The 20,055-nt window shown below is 41.9% G+C and overlaps 1 protein-coding gene across 1 annotated transcript in view; it reads left to right on the top strand.

Annotated features, from left to right (window-relative positions):
• Nucleotides 1-20,055, top strand: part of LOC137874632 (ADAMTS-like protein 1) — a 72,144-nt gene that overhangs the window by 33,677 nt on the left and 18,412 nt on the right. The gene's annotated exons all lie outside the window — the stretch shown is intronic.

Below are 20,055 nucleotides of genomic sequence, written 5' to 3'. Positions count from 1 at the left end.
ACTGCAGTTATAAACCACAAACAGCTATATTTACAGCATTTGGATTTCATCTTGTAACCAAGCAGCAGTGTGATTTATGATGCGCTGACCTCAAGCAAATTGTTGAATTTGCATCAGCAAGTGGTTTTCAAACCAAACATCTCACATTATATATCGACTCCCACATACTGTATTCATGCCTTCCAGGCCTCAGTTGCTTTTTTTGGGTTTCATTATAGTGAATTTGGTTTCATTATTTTGCCACAGGTGCCAAAAAGGTGCATTGGTAGTGAGAGACTATCTCATTCACCTTTTTCTGTAAATTAAAGAAAGTGTTTACCGTTTTGGGAGATTCACTTATTTGCTTTCTTTCCAAGACAGATGAGAAGAGCTAAAGAGCCAGAAGACAGTTAGCTTAGCATAAAGATAAGCTAAGCTAACCAGCCGCTGGTGCTGGCCTTATATTTAAAAACATATTTTAGAGTGCTATTGCTCCTCTATCTAACTCTCTGCCAGGAAGTTCAAAAGAGTATTTCCCAAAATGCTAAACTCTTCCTTTAATTAATGAGCTTGAGAAGCGTTTCCCCCTGCATCCATTCTTTATGCTAAGCTAAGCTAATGGCCTCCTGGCTCTAGATGCACACTTAAGGCATGAGTGTGGTATCAATCACGTCATCTAACTCTCAACAAAAACACGAATGAGCACATTTCTCAAAATATAGAACTATTAATTTAAACACCTAGTATTTGGCCAAAATGTCTGACTTTAAAGAATAACACTTTCACATTCTCTGTTGAACAGACTTTTAAATCTGATGCCATCATACTAAAGAAAGGACGAAGGGAGACTGACGGTGTAGGATGACTCTTACAGGATGTTCAGGGCCAGAACCTTTTAAACAGGATGTAACAGCCTCCAAGTTGTATCGCACATTCATTTGTAAGACAAGACAGCTTAAAAGGTGGTTTCTTAAACGGAATTGCCATCCTTTGCTACATGTATGGTGCTAACATGTCTTCATATGCGGGCCTTGCAGACTCCCAGGAGCCGTACTTGTGATTCCTCTCCGAACTCAAGTCCATTCGGGTCTCGCCTGTGGCGCTGTTCTGTGTTGGATCTTGGTTCAATATTAAGCTTGATTCCAAGCCAAGAAAAACGCAGCTTAATTAGCGAGCAACCCAGGAGGCGGATCTCAGACTCCAAAGTGTATTCGCTTTCTCTAGTTTAACTTTCGTGAGCATGTGCCAGGGTCGGTTGGTGGGCAATAAGACTGACCTCCCCAGCACCCTTTACCCCATCCCTCAAGAGGGCCACAGATGAATTGTTCTCTCCGAAGGAAAGTGTTTTTCCTGGCAGCCTCAGCACGAGCTACTTCGATGGAATAGAGCTGTCTTTAACAGCTTAGGCCTAACATACCTTTGTAAATTAACCCATATTTATTTTTCAATGGCAAGCATGTGCTGTAGAGCTTCAACAATGTCAGCATTCATAAACAAATATCAAGTAAGTTTATTAGGTTGAGAGGTTCCTGAATCAAAGTGCGTGGGGTCTGATGTCTGAGAATGTTTTTTGTTTTTTTCCCTCAGTAATATGACTGAATGAGTAAGACTGTGAAGATAAACAGAAAAGCTGGTCATAAATCTCTCTTCGACTATTCCCACTCATTGTTTGGCCATGAATGAATTTTTCCAGCAGTTTTGAGAGCAGCGACTAATTCCAAACCTGCAAAACAGGTTTCAAAATGTTTTTTATTTGCGTTGTCGGATTCATTTAACTGCAGTGAACTAATCTATGACTGTTTATCTCCGTAGAACTCTTAAGGTTAAAGCAGTGTTTGAAAGCCATTTATTTCAGATTTAACTTTCTGTCCCGAGGGTGATGATGCACAGGTCAGGTGACAGCGACTTCCTAACCTTGGTGTGATTGAAAGAGAAAAAGAGTATTGTAAACTTCTAATCTTTGTCGGAAAGTGAAATTGAGTCGGGAAACAGCCTTCGGAAAAAGAAAATCGTCGATAGAAAGAGAGACGCACCACACGGTTTTCTCCTCAGCTGGCTGCTGTCTAGACGGCAAATGTGATCATCCTGTCAACAGACAGCTTTAAAAGTGGGTTACTGGAAGGTGATCCGTCATTTACCGGATGTGTGTGTGTGTGTGTGTGTGTGTGTGTGTGTGTGTGTGTATGTGTCAGTTTCAAGTTGTGATAGTGAAGTTTCCCACCCCAGCACTAACCTCCATAATCGTATTAGTCATCAGTTGCTAATTTAAAATATTGATTAGTGCAGCTTTAAAGTAAAAGAATAACATTTGTTTTTCTCAAGAGCTTACTTTGTCTCTAATTACTCCTTGTATTTCTAAAAAGCTATATACCTAAAGTAAAGGAGTTGGACATACAAATGGCTGTACAGCTGTAGAGACAGAAGTACACAGAGTTCTTCTAAGTAGTTCCTTTGCTCCGATACTCCACTGAGGGTCAGGCACTGATTGCTGCTCTTGGTCACACACAGTGTTATCCACACCAATAACAGGCAGGATATTATGGGTTGTGACAGTGAAGTGTTTGGTAATGACAGTCATTAGAGCCCCACTTTGCTGCAATGACTTGGGGCCCGGTGTGAGGACACTTCCACTTTGCCTGTCTTCGCACGTCTCATGGAATGACGGTTACATGCTTTTTGCGTTGTTGTTTTATTTACTCACCTTTCTGTGAAGATGTTCAATGTTTTCTGAGGCGTGTCTTCCTCTCTCTGCCTCTCTCACTTCATCACATGCCAAGCAAGTCAGGCCTTAATGTTTTTATATGCTCAATTGCACCTCAGGCAGTAACCGTCTGGGGCTTTTTTTTCTCTTTTCTTTTAAAAACCTTCAGGGTGAACAAGTGCTGAGACGGTTCCGCCTTTTGGCAGGGTGTCAGGGTTCGGAGTAATTGAGGTCGGGCGAGTGGGGGCCATGGGCCAGTCGGGGTGGCAAGCAGGGGGGAGCGCTCAGTGGCCGAGGCAGAGAGGCCCATCGCTCAGCTGCACGCCGTCTTGGCAGCTGTGTTTTGCGTGGAGCGCCAGGTGGAAAGGGCAATTGTCTTGCACAATTAAACACTTCATTTGTCTTCATTAAAAGGATGGGCATGTTAGTTTTGGCAGGCTGAGAGGATGTTTAGGCTTACGTTTTTTTTTTCCACTACGTGCCGTGCCCCCTGGTGTTAACAGCACTTCAAGTTAAAGCTTTTGGGGATTTTTGAGCTTATACGTCAAGAAAAATGCTTACTTTTAGCCAGTGCATGTAACCGTTATAGCCTTAAAGGTACCCTGTAGAGTTTGTGACCAATAGAAATGCTATCGGGCAAAGTATGAGAGAGTGGAGCCCAGTTCTGCATGTGCACAAGCATATACACAGCATAACATATAATATTAAATTAAGTTAAATACATCTTGAAGAGTTAGATGAGGAGACGGATGCCCACTAGGGCTGAGCAATTAATAGAAATTGTTTCAAAATCGAAATTTTGGCGACTGCAATTTTCAATTCACAGGAGGCGCAATATTTGTGAAAGGAATGTGTGAACGAAACAAATACCATTTCATTACATTTTGACCTGGAGCAGAGATGTCTTGGCCTACACATCATATTCTGCAGACTTAAGAAACCATCTTTGTCTGGCACAGATCGCCAAAGAATATTATTCCCTCAAGTATTGAAAATCAAATTGCAATTACGATATGAGTCAAAATTTCATATTTTTTCAAAATTGTTCAGCCTTAATGCCAACCTATTGGCCGGGACCAGTTGTCAGGCAACCAGCGCAGACTCTAGGAAGGCCCGTTACCCCTGTGTCAAAAAGGTGAATTGTCGCTGAACTAAGCTTAGTGGCTGCATATTTACTGTACAGATGAGAGTGATATCAATCTTATGTCTCAAACAAGCGTATTTCCCAAATTGCAGAACTACTCCTTTAACCTAGAAATCCTTAGCTCAAGTTATTCAACCTATAACATACAACCATATGCAAATATTTCTTTCTTCAAAAGAAAGAAATTTCTTTCTTTCCTTGTACAGATAGCATTCTCTTTTTACTGACTCCTATCTAATCAATACATTACATGCAGGGAAACTAAAAACATACATTTGCGAAGCAGACGAGCATTCACTGAGCATGCTGTCATGTTGCTCCCACTCATCTCTACCCACTGTTAATAAAAAGCATATTCTCATGTGCTCATATTTATTCATTTTCCGAGTTGTTTTCTTTTGAGAAATCTAATCCTCTGGATCTGTCCTCGTTGCATGCGTCGGACTCTGTTGTTTATTAGAAACACCTTCGCTTCTATGCCAAGCTGCTCAGGCTGGAGTTGGATTGGAAAACCTTAGGTCCAAACAACGAGTTAATAACTGCTTTTGTGTTGCCAGTGATCAACGAATGCTAGTGTTTGTTTTTGCATAGAAAAATACCCTGACTCCATTTTGAAAACAGCTTGCACTAGAAATATGTCCGTAGGCTGACTGGTGTTTGGCACATGCGAGTGCCGTTCGTAGGCTCGGTCCCAGCGCTGTTGAAGAAAGTGCTGAGTGCTGGTGAACGTGTTGTGTGAAGCCACGTGGCTTTGGACCGGAGATCTTTCTCTCACTCCGGTGTTTGTTCCATCAACACATGTGTTCAGTAAAACCTTGGCCCTCACAGTGCCACATCGAATGTCTCCTGTGATGTCTGATGTGGTGTCACGCCACTGAGCTGTGGGTACTGGTGTGGTGCTGCTGAGGTAATACCACCAGGGGTAAGACCTCACCACAATACCCACATAACAAATGTGTGTGTGTGTGTGTGTGTGTGTGTGTGTGTGTGTGTGTGTGTGTGTGTGTGTGTGTCTGTTGCTGGCTTCCGTTGCACTCGCACTCCCGTCTGCACGGCGTACCCCTCATGTAATCCCACAGTTGTTTGTATTTGCTGACATGCGCATGTGCTGTGCAGCACGGGAATCCATATGCGTGTGATTTCTGCGACTTTTTTATTTCAAATTCAACACTATCGCATGTCACCTCGCTCATGCACATCATTCAAAACTATGTGTTTGATTAACGGGTGGAAGCGTTAATCAAACACACGCTCTTCTGTCCTCGCCTCCTGCAGGATCTGCTCCTCCTCGGCGTGTGAAGGCACGCACACGTTTTCTGGGCAAGTGATGGATTTCTAATTGTTTACATTTCACTCCCTGTTGCAGATGTTTGTGTTCCACTCCAGGTTCGGCAGGCGTTTACGCAGGCATGCACGGACACAAACAGGGACGCACTTGTACAATGGAGACGTGTTGACGCCAAATTCATCCAGGAATTTTTGGAGGTCTCAGCGCTGTGTTTTGGCACTGCATGTACTAATTGCCTCCAAGTTAGGCTTGTTACGAATAAGCCTCTTTTTCGTTGTTGTTTTGGTTCTGCTTGTGTTTGGGCACGTGGGCGAGATCAGTCAAGGCCTTTGCTATGAATGTGGTTTCCTTCTTGTTGAAAAAGAGTTTCATGAGATAAATTAGATTTTGCTCCGGAATATTGTAGCCAAACAATAACATTTCAATGTAACACATCCTTGTTCTGGGTGGGAGTACTCCACCCAAACTTTTGGACTTAAGAGCTGTTCAAAAAATGTCTCAGACAAGATGTTTTTTACCGTGCGGTTCGTGACTCGACATAAACTGACTGCAGGGTGGCAGTTACTAACTTTAGTGGCACTCCAATGTAAGCTTCTGTGTGAGGTGTTCGTAGAGTGCTCTTGGCTCAGGCAGCCCGCAGTATGTAGCCAAAATCCAGTGTTAGCAACAGTGTTATACTGGGTTGCAGCAGTAATAAGCTGCTGCTGACAGATCCCTGCCACCCATGCGGAGCAGAGTTTAGGTTAAGCAGTGGGCAAGATACAACCCAAAACAGATCCCTGTCTTTAATGTGGGCTTTAATGGCTCTGTGTGGTCGCGGCTGGGCATGTACACTGCAGTGGCAGAACAAACATACACATCTCCCAGTTTTCCTATCTGGAAAGCCATGAAGTGCTGGTTTTCTCTCTGTAGAGTTGGCTTGCTACAGTGTGTCTTGCACAGCAGGGTGGTTTACAGAAAGGAGGGGTTTACAGTTTAAAGGGAACAGTGTCGATCCCTGAAAGACTCTGAGGAAGACCTGATTCAGGAACATCTGCTGGTTTGCCCCTCGAATGTGTGTACATCCTGCTTTTCTTTGACATATTATATGATAGTAACATTAGTATTTTTAGGTTTTAAACTGTGCTTCAGACAAAAGAAACAGTGTCAAGGCATCAGAACAAAGACAGATATAACTGGCAGATTAATCGATAATAAAAGTGATCGCTAAAACATTTACGTTCAGCAGTCAATCAAGGATGGTGTGTAACATCTTATTTATTTAAAGATAAGTCAAAATCATCTGAGAAAAGTTTTCTCTCACTAGTTTTTGATGGCTCTCACACGGTATACGAAACATTATCCCTTAGTACAATAAATCAGGAGAATATTATTCTAACGACATCAGAGAGAGGCTCTAACACTCAGATTTATAACAAAGGGTCTTCAATTTCAAGCATTTGTCCAACAAGGCATTTTTTCCAGCTTTTGCAGCATTATAATCATCAACAGTGTCCTTAACCTTGCTCAGTAGTCTCAGTAATCGTTTTGGCTGACAGGCAGCAAAAGCTGTTTTTGAATGTAATTGTTTGTAATTTAAAACTTGTTCTCCTGCAGGGCATAAAACGGTGGAGCTTTTCTGTCTGTAAGTTGTGTATTCTTGAAGGATTAAGTCCCTTATAGGCTGGTGCTTAACTCGACATCTCTGGTTGCTCATATTCAAAGGAGGTTTTGATCTGTACAGTGAGAACGTGGTGGTCTCTCCCTCTCTCTCTCGTGCATGCTGAGAACCCATCACTGCAAGCCGGTGTGAGTACTCTGAGCGTAAACATGAGAAAATCAAGACCACGAAGTGTATGTGTGCTGGCCCGCAAACACATGCAAGCTCACACCCTCCTGCACACAATCACAGACGGTTTTCGCTCTCGGGGAGCCCTGGGAGAGAGAAAGTAATCTGTTCACAAACCGCAAGATTGAAAAATGACCCTGACACTCTTCCAAGCTGAAAAGTGAACAGTGCTTGCAACACGAGACGGCTTGCTCACACCAAAACTTTACACAACTCGGCGGTAAGCCTTTGACTTCAAATTAGCGTGATTTAAGGATCTAGTTAGGTTGCAGGCAAAGATTCATGCGAGTCTCTCATTCAACCTCATGTTCGCGTCTCATGTTCACAGACACACACACACACACACACACACACACACACAGACACACACACAAAGCAGTGGAGCTTGCCAGTCTGTAAATGGTCTTGAAGAATTTTGTGGTCCTCGGCCGGTGCTAAACTCTGCATCCATGGTACCTCATTGAAAGCACACAAAAAAGGTTTTTAAAAATCCCAACAAAAGTCCAGTATTCCCTGGTGTTTGAAGGCAAAATTAAATAACTAGCAATCATGAGAATGAGATCTCTGGAGAAATGTTGTGGAGCAGTTTTATTTATAGGACTCTGTGCATTTTACATCTCCTCTTTGTTTTATGGTTGTTTGACTAAGCTTTTATTTTGTGAGCCTGGTGAGTTAGCCAAATATCGTTTGGCTTTACCACACAAGAGCAGACGAAGGCCTATTTAAACAATTTAAAACAATGTGATTCACTGCTAATTAACCTGAGTTTCTGTTGGTTGATTACAAATCTACAGCTGTTCTTATCCAAAGTACATAAAGACCTCTGCCAAACAAAGTCAAAGTATCCAATGGAAGGTTTTCAGGCGAACGGTATAACAACGACCTGTACAGTGGCACAATTCCCAGCAGCACAGCAGAGTAATGCTTGCTTGTTTGCATGTTTGAAGGATATTCAGTGTCCCTTCATCAGCAGAATGCCTTTTTATTACACTTTTTTTTTTATCATGCCTCTGCCCTGACGACAGCCGTGGCCTGAGGCATTTTGTTCTCAAGATGACCTTACATTCGTCCCATTCTTGTGCACGCGATATTTTAGGAATGCCTCGAGGGAATTCCTCAGATTTGGCTCAAACGTCCACATGGGCCCAATTCCAATCTGACCTGTACACCCTCCCACTCTGTGACGGAGTGAACTCCATTTGTAGTCGCACTCTCTGCTAAATGAAGCCCCTTTATTTAAGGTGTTGGGCATAAATATAGCAAAATGTTGCAGGAAGAACTTCCCTCTCCCTGTGGAAACAGGAACTGTTTTTGTAACCAAATTAACACGTCCGCTGTTTCCTAGACCAGACAAGGGTGTATTTGAGCCTAAATACAATGTATTTACTTTAATTTGTTAATGTCTCCATGACGATATTAAATGTTTATCCTGGTTTGACCAGTTCACGAGTAAACTACAATTGTACAGCGCGTCTTCCATGAGGAACACAAAATGGCGTTGCAAGTGTTCACTAGAGGCAGCTGGTTAAGTCGGCATCAATGCCGACTCGCTGCCCCGATTTGCGCTCAATTGGTTTGGGATGACACTTAATATGGCGTACCCTCAACACACAAATGTACAGTAGGATAAAATGATGACGTGATGACATTTTGGACAGACACGGACTAACTTGACCTGTTAGCAGAGGCTGCAACCACGCTCGTTAAACATCTCATACAAGCAGAAGCAGCTCCTTTTAGAAGACATGGCCTTGTGGTCTTCCACAGATGCATGTTACCGTCTCCATTGTACAACAACTCCACTGTGGTTGTGGTTTAATTGGTCCTGCTTCTGAGTGCTGATGCATGAGGTTTACGATTGCTCTCGGGCTGATTGTGAGCACGGCCCGTTCTCTGAACACGAGCGCAGAAACCACTGAGGCTTCAAGAAACAGGGCCTTTTCTGTTCATCCGTCAGCGTGGTATTAATTCCAAAGATGCTTACCAGATGCACACACCGGACACTGAATTTGGAGAAGTTGATATTTTAAGCACAGCAAAAGTAGTCAAAAGCCCATGTGTGATGCCAAAGCGATTTAATTAAAGGATCAGGATTTAAGCGTGTGTGTGTGTGTGTGTGTGTGTGTGTGTGTGTGTGTGTGTGTGTGTGTGTGTGTGTGTGTGTGTGTGTGTGTGTGTGTGTGTGTGTTTGTTTTTCCTAACCTGCTTCATGAACCGGTAAAACTTTGTCCTCTGGGCTAAGTTTTTCCAGGCTTTTGCATTTTTCTTTTTCAATATTTTTCAGACAGTAGGACTTTGTAAGTCAGAAATAGAAATGGTGAAGACCTTTCACAAAAATAGAAAACTCATATCTATAAGTCCTGTGTCGACCAGCATCTGGTGCTTTAAAGCACGTGCATCCTCCCACAACATGCGTGCAAACTTCCTGGAATCCTCCCCAGCTTTTTTTTTTTTTTCCTCCAAATCCTGACCCAAATCACAATGAAAGGTGACCCAGCGGAGCATTGAAGCTTCCAGATTCATGAGCCCGCAGCGCACGGTGAAGGTCCCACGAGGAAAACATTGCCTGGAGTTGCGGGTTGCGTTGTCCCCCGATGAAACGTCTGCATTGTGTTGTTGTACGCTGTGTCCGTGAAGATAGTCCGTCTGTGATTTATGATATTAATCTTCGCATTGCTGTGGAGCCAAATGTGAACGTCTGCAGTTATAATACAAAGCCATCAATCATTTGATCAATGAACAAACCTTTAATATTGTGCAGAAAGGATCAACCGCTCATCTCTATTCAGTCAGATTCATCATTTCCATTTCCTTCCAACTGACCCCTCCAATATTGAGCACCGTTTTATTTCCTGAGTGAAGAATGTACTGCATACTGTTAGGTTATGATTTGTGGCGCCTCTGGTTTTACAGGTTGAACCACAAGCAAACGAGCAGCATTTCTCACAATCAGCTTTTCTGAATGACCTCACTGGGATAATGATAGGGGATGAAGTACAGCAGAGGAGCTGCTCTTCCAACACCATCTTTCACTGGCTCTCCGGAGATGATGGAGTGATGGGTGGGAGGTGGGAGGTGGAGGTGGGGTTGAGGTTTTAAGGCCTGGCGCTGTTTTGCCCTCAATTGCATGGCGGCACGCTGCAATAGACACCAATTAGAGAGAGGCGTAGAGTGAAGCCCTTCTCGATGAGCTTAGTCTGTGGCTCCTGTCTGGCACACACACTGGGGCACTCAAACAGCCCCCCCCCCCCCCCCCCCCCGCTGCTTTTCTTGTTTTGTTTGTATATGTCTTTTTCAAAAATGTTATGATGATAGCAAAGCGAGAGAAGAGCGTTTGTCTTTACAGTACCTGCTCATGATTTAAAATGTGTACATGTCTGCGTGATGTATGGATATGTAAGCTCGGTCTATGGGCGGGGAGTGGGGATATATTTTAACACCCTCTTATTTTGTGTCTGATGCCAGAAGCTATGGGCTTTTATAAAGCTCTGCTTCTCTTGAGAGGGCCTGGACCACCCCAAACAGTCCAGACAAGTCTCATCCTTCTTCTACGCACCTCCCATGGACTCTGTGTGTGTGTGTGTGTGTGTGTGTGTGTGTGTGTGTGTGTGTGTGTGTGTGTGTGTGCGCAAAGCTGCTGGGAATTGAAGCTGATATTTGGAGCTCAGAGATTTGTGCTCTTTTCTCCAGTTTTTGGAGAAACCCTACTTCTGCAATATATTATGAATATATTATTTTATTGGTCTGTCTTAGTCAGAAATATCTCTTTTCTCTTGACTTCCTCTGACTCCGACTTCTCTGTAAAGACCTTGTGTGTTGGACAATGAATAATATATGCAGTTTGATCATATTTAATTTAATCAAGATGATTTTGGATCCGTTGACCTGTCTTTATGACCTGTTTTGAGAAGAGCTCTAAAGGGACTTAGTTTGACTGTACTTTTGTCTGTCAGACACAAGATGCTGCTCTTGAGCTTTGAAGGCTGCAACAGAAAATATTTCAGGCGTTCAGACAGTTGGTGCTCTCTCTCTCTCTCTCTCTCTCTCTCTCTCTCTCTCTCTCTCTCTCTCTCTCTCTCTCTCTCTGTTTTCTCTCTCATAATTGATTGGTAGGTCTTTGAGAAAATGTATTTCCACACATTTTACAGAGCGTTTTCCCTGTATCTGTCCCTTTCTTACATTTTAAAATAAACAAGGAAGAAATGAGAAAGATAATCTAACCCGTGGGAAATAAAAAATAAAGTAGATCCAATTAAGGGTCAAGATAGAAAGAAATAGTGCTGGGTATTATTATTTCTTCCCCTTTCCTCTCCTCTCCTGCCGTTCACTTTTAACCGTCCGAGCGCCTAAACACCTCACTGGAGGGGAGTTCACTACAGTAGCGTATTTAGACAGCTGTAAGCCCAAAAGCTCCTGTGAAAACAGGGTAGAGGTTTTTTTTATGTGGGAGCGGGAGGGATGGGGGTGCACTGATCCATTGCAGCTTTCTTCCTGTGCGGTTACTCTTCAGTCATGCATCCAAATGTTTCCTCTCCCCCTCCATCACCTGGGCAAGCTTTTGACTCGACACTAGCCTCTACAGAGGACACATGAGGTTTCTTTTCATGAGTGTGCATTTGCCACTTTTTGTTTTGTAAACTGTGAAAGAGAAACGAGATGTGATTTCCATGTTTCAACAGAACTATAAAGGAACATAGTCCACGGCGTGAGTTTTGCAATACAAACTTTTCTCAAAGTGTATTTAAGGGAATGATGTATTACTTGGCATGTTAACGTACATAGTCTAGATATTACACGCAGATATTTCTTTCCCTCTGTCTCTCTAGCTCTTACTCACACACACACACACACACACACACACACACACACACACACACACACACACACACACACACACACACACACACACATATTATATAAACGTATTACCCACAATACACTCAGACACACAGATACATTGACGCGCCGCTACCTATAGTCCTGTAACACCTTTATCATAGATAATTTGACATTTCCCGATGCAAACGCTAACTAATCGCTAACTGCTCACTAAATGGTAGTTTTGAAACATGTATCAACTGATTTTAACTGACTTAGTGGCCACTTGGGGGGCAGCAGAAGAAAACTGTGAACACAAAATTGACGCGCTATTATCTTCCAAACATTAATCTATTTGCACATCCAGTAGATATAGAGCAACGTTATCATTCATTTGGAGTCGTGTTTTCAGTCACTTGAGTCCAATTTTCACTCTCCTTGTTGCTCTGTTTTTGGTCTCCACCAACCCCTGAGGGAAATGTGACTCTTCAGCTGCTAAATGTTCCACCATGTTCACCAGCTAGTCGCTAACTTTGACTGTCTGCCGTTAAGTGCCGGGCAGGTATGTACAAACGTCAACCTCGTGGTTGCGCGAGAGGAAAAGGTCAGTTGATCACAGAAATCAGTTGTAATCACCACACCAATGATGTCAATAACATGAGAATAATCACAAATGAATCTGATAATTGTGTCATACCACTTCTTAGTGACAACAGACATTCATGATTTCCCCACGCAGCCCTCAGTGCAGCATTCGTTTTGCACCATTGGTCCTCCTTTTTAGTTGGCCAGGATGCCGCTCCTGTTTCGCCTCTGGTTACATACAGAGCAGTGATGTCAGCTGTTTTCGTTAGCCATTATCTTGTGGTCATACTTCTTGGATTCTTGGAAGTTTGTTGAAACTTGGCATTGCGTTGCTACATCAGCCTCATGTCTTGTTTTTTTTCCACAGCAAAGAGTAGCTTTAAAGCCCCTCTTCGCTGTCGGGCAGGAGTGTTTGACTCCTGTTTATCTTGAGGCTTTGGTGAATGACCATAATATGTGTCCCGTGGGCCATATTTCCTTGTTGACCTACTAGTAAGTGCCTTGTATTTGATATGCCAGTGGTTTTGGAAAAGAAGGGCAGGACGGCGGGCGTGTGAGTGCTCTTTTCCATATAGATCTGCAATCTGCCCAATAGGTTTCGACAGGCCGAGCTGAAACGCTATCCAGCAAATTTTCTACAAGACGGGTGGAAAGAGAAAAGAAGACCCGTTGGAGTGACAGTCTGAAAAAGAGAGAAGTGGCTTAAAGAGAGAAAATGCAGATGAAAAGGAAGTGTGTATGGTTGAAATGAGTCACTATATGTGCGATTTCTTTTCCACTCGTGTTGAGTATGTCATTCAGGATCTGTCTCTAATTTACTTTCTTGTGTCTCCTGTTCATACTGCATCAAAAAAAGAAGCAGCGAAGTCGGCATGATATATCCATCATAACTTCGCACATTCTAATGTATGGAGATGACATCATCCTCCCCGTGCCTTTCTGCAATTCGGTCGCATCGTCTGTGCGTTTTGTCAGCTGATTACAGAAGCATATGGGTGAGGAATGCTTGATTGCAGAGCTGCACTGTGGCAGGCTGATGGATCGTTTCCTCCCTCTGAATGGGGCTGCTGCAGGACAAAGCCCAGTCGATGGAGCTGAAGTGTGGCTGCTTGAAAGAGCTGTCAGCACTCCCAGCACCATGGCAAGTTATGGGCAGAGAACTGTATTGCATAAGAATCACACATTTCATTTTAAAAGCTATATTAATTAGATTGGGAAGAAAATGAACCTGGCTATTTTAACGATCCAGAAGCTGCTTCTCATTTATTGTTGGGGGTAAGCTTGCATTACAACTCATCTTACCACTACTGCATTGTGCTGATGTTTTATATCAGGCTGAATCCAAAACTAATCTTCTTCCTCTCAATATAGTTTTTTATAAACATGCAGATTTGTTCTTGGCTGCCCTTTCATAACTCATTCCCCGTACAATGTATGAAACTCTTAATTGGCTCTCTTCCATCAGAAGACAGCGACAGTTCTCCTCATATTGTATTATTGTCTTTGAGGACCCCTTGAAAACGATATGGTACATATCAAGGGGTTATTGCTTGTAAAGAATGTCCAATGCATTAGGGTACAATAACATTTTGTGCTTGTGAAAGGATGTTCAAAGATCATTCAACGCCTGTGGTTGTATATCAACTTTTGCAAACATGCGAAAAAAGAAATTCAAGTTTTTTTTAATGTGTAGCAATATTAAGATTTAAAAAAATTGGAGCATGTCTTAATAAGATATGTGCCCATATCAGGGCCCAATTATTTTCCTCAAACGTGGTACTTCAGTGTCATATACAGTGTGGGAACTTTCAGTGCTGAGTTTTACACCCATTTTTTCTGCTTTGAATCTTTACTCAGACATTCGCAAAAGGCGCTTTTATTGACACAGTCTCACTTTTAACACAATTCCAAATCTGCTCTTCACAAACTTCATCTTAAATTCATTGTTGTTGATCTACAAAGCGTGATATACAGTATAACTACATGTTTAGACATATTCATCTCAGCAATGAGCTGACTAGAGACTAGAAACGATTTAGAGGTTCAAAGCCAGTTTTCTCTCATTTTAAACCGGCTAGTTTGTATTTTAACAGTAAAAATAAAAGCCAACATGTTTCAGCCTGCGGTGAGCCTTCATCAGGAAATGAGCAATTGCTTGAGAACTGTTTTGCTGAAAACCAAATAGCATTTGTATAAAAGATTCCGTGAATTTTTGTATTTCTCAAAGGGAATTGGAACAGTGTGCTCGAGGTGTCATCCATTTTTCTTTAATCTTTTCCATATTTGTAGGTCAGGCACAGGTCATAACAAGGAACTGAAGTGCACAAGTCCCTTTGCTCAACTCGTTATTGCATCATTATTCAGATTTCAGAGGACGCTCCAAGGGTTAAAGCCTCCTTTGACCACCTTTATCATATTACTATCCCTTTCTCTGATGGTCCCAGGGCCAAAGACAACACACAATACATTATCGACAATGAAAAACACATGTTACTGATGTGACTCAATCTTGGGGTTAAAAACTGAAACCTTAGCTGCACATACAGGAGATCAGACGCGTCTTTTTGTGGCTAGAAAAGCTTCACTTCTCTTCAAGTGTAAATACTCCACACTTGCACATCATGAATAATAGTCCGCTGACACAAACCAGGTGCCTTTTTATTTGGAGTTGCTGCTTGGTGTCTCTGCTCGAAAAATTGCAGTTGAACTGTTGTGTCTCCTTTTGCAATTATGTAGGAGGTTAACAAGAGGGCCTGTTTCATGTCTGCCGTTCAAGAAGAGCTGTTTTACAGCTTTGAACTTCAGTTCTCTTAACTCTCATGTCATGTATGCAGTAATTAGTCAGGACGTTGGTTCCAAGTCTCTCGGCATAATGATATCAACTAAAATGAGCTGTTTCAAGTTGATAATTACAACATTTCCCTTGTTTTTGAGTATTTCTTATACTTCTAGGGTTTCCATTGCAACCTTTTCATCGTTTCCCTTTTCTCCTTTCTCCAACTAACTATCTACGAATCCTGACATGACCGTGGATGTCATATTTTCAGTTCTGCAATCCTGATGGAGCCTATTGCAGCCAAAAATCTTTGGTTTCACAGCGTTGATTACCGCAAACGGCTGCAATATTTCTTCATCATGGCGCACAGTTTCCCAGACAGCCTCCTGAACAATCTGTGAAGGGTTTGTACTTGTCAAAAGTCTCCGAAACTACTTCTAATTACCTTGGAAAGCAAGCTTGGTCCTTCTTTTGAAGAGGAGATTAAGTTATCAAACTTCTTAACAAAGAAAAACAGAAATGAATGTTCAGAGGAGCCAGAGAGTTTTCTTAACCTGTTAAGTGCTGGACGCATTTGGTCATAATCCCAACTTTGATTGCCGTCACAGTGGTTGAACGATTCAATCATTACCCCACCAATCGAAAAGTGCTGCATGATTGTGAGTTTTGAACAGTTTATAGTCCCTGTCATGACCACCAGAATCCGTGTATTGTATTAATTTGTCTCTTTTTAGTATCAGATCAAAAAAGAGCAAGCTGTTAATTACTGATTACAAGTCCCACATGTTATAACTGCTGCTGCCACTGACTTGTAGCATTATGTCACCAGATAGAAGCGCAGTTCAAGAGCATACTTGTAACTTTAGAGTAATTTATTTTGAAATGCATGAGGAAACCAAAACAAATTAGTCACTCAGACAGGAAGGAGTTTTTGGGGGAAAGGGATGACAAGGCCAGGATGCGTGTTAAATGTGAACAGCCCCAGATGGAGCAGTGATGTCTTCTGTTCAGTTTTGCATGGCCAGGAGAGAGAGGATGTGCAGACATGGTGTTCATTCAGCAGTGTTAACTATGGAAATTAAGTAACATATTCTGTTATTTTAATCGATAATTTAACATCTGGTGCTGGCACATTTATGGAAGGTCAATAAAGCTACTGAAATTCAGAATCCTTGTATCATTTATACGTAAACAACATATTATTTTTGCAAATTTGGGGATTTTTAGCAAGGTTAAAGCTGCATTAGTATTTTTTTGGCCACTTAAGGCTAACGCAACAAACTGAAACACAACGTCTGTTATGTTATCTCCTTATTGTTGTTATGGTGTTATATTGTTATGGCTAACATGGTAGCAAACAGCTGGCTATTTAAACTCACTGCAGACGTTTAGCAGCCTTGGCATTTTTAGCCCGGTTTTGGTCTTCACCAACTCCTGAGGGAAATATTTGGTTCTTTAGCTGCTAACGCTCAGCCTTTACTAGCTAGCTGCTAACTGTTTGCCATTACGAGGCAGGTAGTTGACAGTAGGTTTCCGGAGCCTGGTGATAATTCTCTATGAGTTGATCACAGTTAGCCACCCTTTTGACCTAAAAGTTAGTCATGTACTCCGATGTAAACGGCAAAATATTGATTACGCCGCTTTACAGTCAGTCCGCATTTCATTTTCTGAAAACACAAATCAATAAAACTAGCTGTTGTGAAAAGCTATAAAATCCAGATGATATGGCAATATGGTCTCCATTGTGAAACACAGGGGATCAGTCAAGCATGATGCTGGCTAGGAGTCCATAAATATGCCGTGGTGCTTCGTGTCTGCCCAGATCTGGATGCGGGTCTCACGCTCCCCGCTTCCCTCCAGCCCACCTTGGCTGGCCAGTTTAGTCAACTCCAGCGGCTTTAGCTAATTTGTACCCATCCCCCTCCTGTCATACCCTCTTTAAAACGCCACAGTGTCCGTGGTTTGGTTAAAGAGAGACGCATTTGGGGGGAGTGTTGGTGTGGTGGGACCCTGATGGAGTTCCCCTTTTCGATCACTAGAAAGCTGCTAAAACATATGAGCTCTCCTGGATGTGCTAATGGGAAAAGCTCGGTGCTGAGACCCTATGAACGCAGTTTCAGGAAGCAGTAAATGTCACTGCTGATTCTTAGTTATGTGCCCCATTCCTTCTCTGCATTGTGGGAGTTTTAGAGGCTTGCTGAGGTGGGATCAGATTGTGGTAACTGGCTTATTCAAAATGTCACTATAAAGAGCACAGTAAATTATTATAAAATATATATTTACTAAGTTATATTTTTTGTTGACTTTTTGAATAAGCAGATGTGTCTTATTAACCTCTTACTTACAAAGAAAGACCACTTTGGTCCACAGGGAAACATCAATTATAGGATGATTTCAATGCGTTTTGCACAGACATTCATTCCCTTCACAGGATGAATACCACTGACTTTGGTGATCCCATGACTTTTCATGTCAAAATTTCAGTTGGGTTTATGAATTAATGTCAAAACTAATGGCGTTCCCATTAGCCTCACCTGTACTTTGTGTTCAGTGCTAATTAGCAAATGTCAGCATGCTAAAATGCTCGAATAAGATGGTGAATGGTAAGCATAATATTAAACATAAGCATGTTAGCGTTGTAGCTGTGTGCATGTTAGCATGCTGCTGTGAGCATTTAGCTAAAAAGTACCAACATGCTATTACTGTACAGCCTTACAGAGGTGATATTGTTGCTTTAGATCCTTAAACCTGATAAAGGAAGCAGATTGGTCTTAGCTCATACAAAACAAAAAAAATCAGAACATAATTTATAGATGAATTTCAATGATTTACGATATACCGAAGCCATCGTTAACCTTTCTGTATATTTTTTGCCCTGTTTAAATAGCCGATGTAAGATATATTCCCCATTTTAAATGTTGTAACTACCATCTGGGAGCCATCCAAAACAACGTCACCTGATTTTCCGGGCCTGTGCAAGCTGACAAGTTCCTTACTATGCAGCTGCTATTGTGAGAAACAAATCATTTTGTTTTCATTCATGCTGTAAAAGGTTCTGGGACCAATATCCAGGCAGAACAAATGTCTTCCTCTGCGGAGCTGCAGGGAGTTACAGCCAGAAGATCTCCTGGACTGTGTGCCAGCAGAGATTGGTCTGTTAAAGTCCAAGTTTGCGTATGTCGTTCCCTTGAGCGCATTATTTATTCCTAAAATGGCCTTGCTTGCAGCACCGTTCTTCCTACCACCTCGTTCATGATACAGTATCTTCAGAAGATGTGTTTATGTCTCTGTAAATCTGTCATCTTCAGATTACCACCAAATACTGAAACCGAATATTGCTCATATAACTTGTATACCCAGCATTTCTTTTGACCACAGCTCCATATCAAGTATTAAATAATCGTAAATAATCACGATCAAGCAGTCCATAAAAAGACATAAAAGGAAGAAACACTTAATGCTAATCATTAAAGACAAAGAGAAATAAAGAAAATATTTGGGGAGTATTTGAAAGCACATGTTTCATCTGCACTGCTGCTGCTTACTTTGAGTTGCTTTTTGCAGCTGACCTCCCATCTGGCTTAAATTGGATTTAGCTGATTGTCAGGGAATTACATCTTTATTTTAATCCTCTGGTTTTGGGGGAAAGTGTGGTTCATTTTCAGCTGCAGGTCGTAAAATCACTGTCCTGGTAAAACATTTTATACTGTGGCCCAGAAAGCTTTTTATACAATGGCTTTGGTGTAAATCATGCATGGAGCACATACGGCGTTGGTGGGGGTGGTGGGAGGCTATACCATTTATACCGACCGAACCGTTTAAGTCTCCTCGTGGGAGTCGAGGGTTTGGGCTCTTGAGTGTAACTTAATGTGGGTCCTTGGTAACTTTAGCTTCATTTGTCTCTCTTTCTGACAACTCTGGGCCTGTTAACTCAGGTCATCGCCCCGTAATACGGCAATCTTTTAATTTGACCCTTCATTCCTCCACATAGGAGGAGAGGAAAGGATCCGTTAAACTCCTGCTGCTTGGAAAGCCTACTTGGTGACCTTTTACAAGACCTAAAAACCATTGCCTGTTTACAATGTATGCTATTTTGCATGAGAAACCTTTTCTACTGGGAGTGAGCAATGTTGGTAAGATGGCTACATCAGTGAAAAAGAAGTCAGATGGGGCAAGAAACATGAGCAGCCAATCAAATATGAAGGTTTTACAGTTCCAGTAACTTATCGCTGTGATATAAATCAGAATCGGCTTTATTGGCCATGTATGAGTATACAAGGAATTTGACTTCGGTTGTTAACACACACATACACAGTAATAGACAAATAAACCACAAAGTAGAACAAAGGTAAGCATAAACATTTAACTACTATGTATGAACATAAAACACAACATCAATAATAATGAAATGGAGATAATAGTGCAAATGTGATCAAAGCAAACGTAACCTTTACCATATTTTTCAATAAATACATTACAATTCATGTATTGCAGCTGTATTATCACAGACGTTTTCCTCAAATTCTTTAATGCGTCAGTCTGACACACAGAAGAAGACTTTCACCGGCTCTGTTCAGTCTGCTGAGGAAAAACCATAATGAAAAGGACACTCAATGCCACAGTAGTAAAAACACAATAAACATAATTTTCAATAATCAGCTATTATTGAAATGTACCCATTATGAGGTTTCTTTTTAAAACAGTAAAATCCTGTAAAACAACATTAAGACAACAGCCAAAAGTGGTCAACTGTCATCCCCCACATGCTAGCAGGTTAGCTCACTAGCAGTAGTGCTACCTCAGCTACCCCTGTATGCAGTGTGACCCTTGCCTTGCAGGTTGTAGCCCCCACTAGAGAGTCTGCTGTGCAGTGAGGGATTATTATTTTGGTAGCTCCTCTTTCTTGCCCCGTAGGACTTAGTTGAAGTGATTTTGC

This window comes from Cebidichthys violaceus, unplaced genomic scaffold, assembly GCF_023349555.1.
Source record: "Cebidichthys violaceus isolate CVI_PGR_0920_01 unplaced genomic scaffold, fCebVio1.0.p SCAF_19, whole genome shotgun sequence".
NCBI classification, from domain to species: domain Eukaryota; kingdom Metazoa; phylum Chordata; class Actinopteri; order Perciformes; family Stichaeidae; genus Cebidichthys; species Cebidichthys violaceus.
The sequence above is the reverse complement of the archived record's forward strand: the minus strand, read 5'-3'. Positions and strand labels throughout refer to the sequence as shown.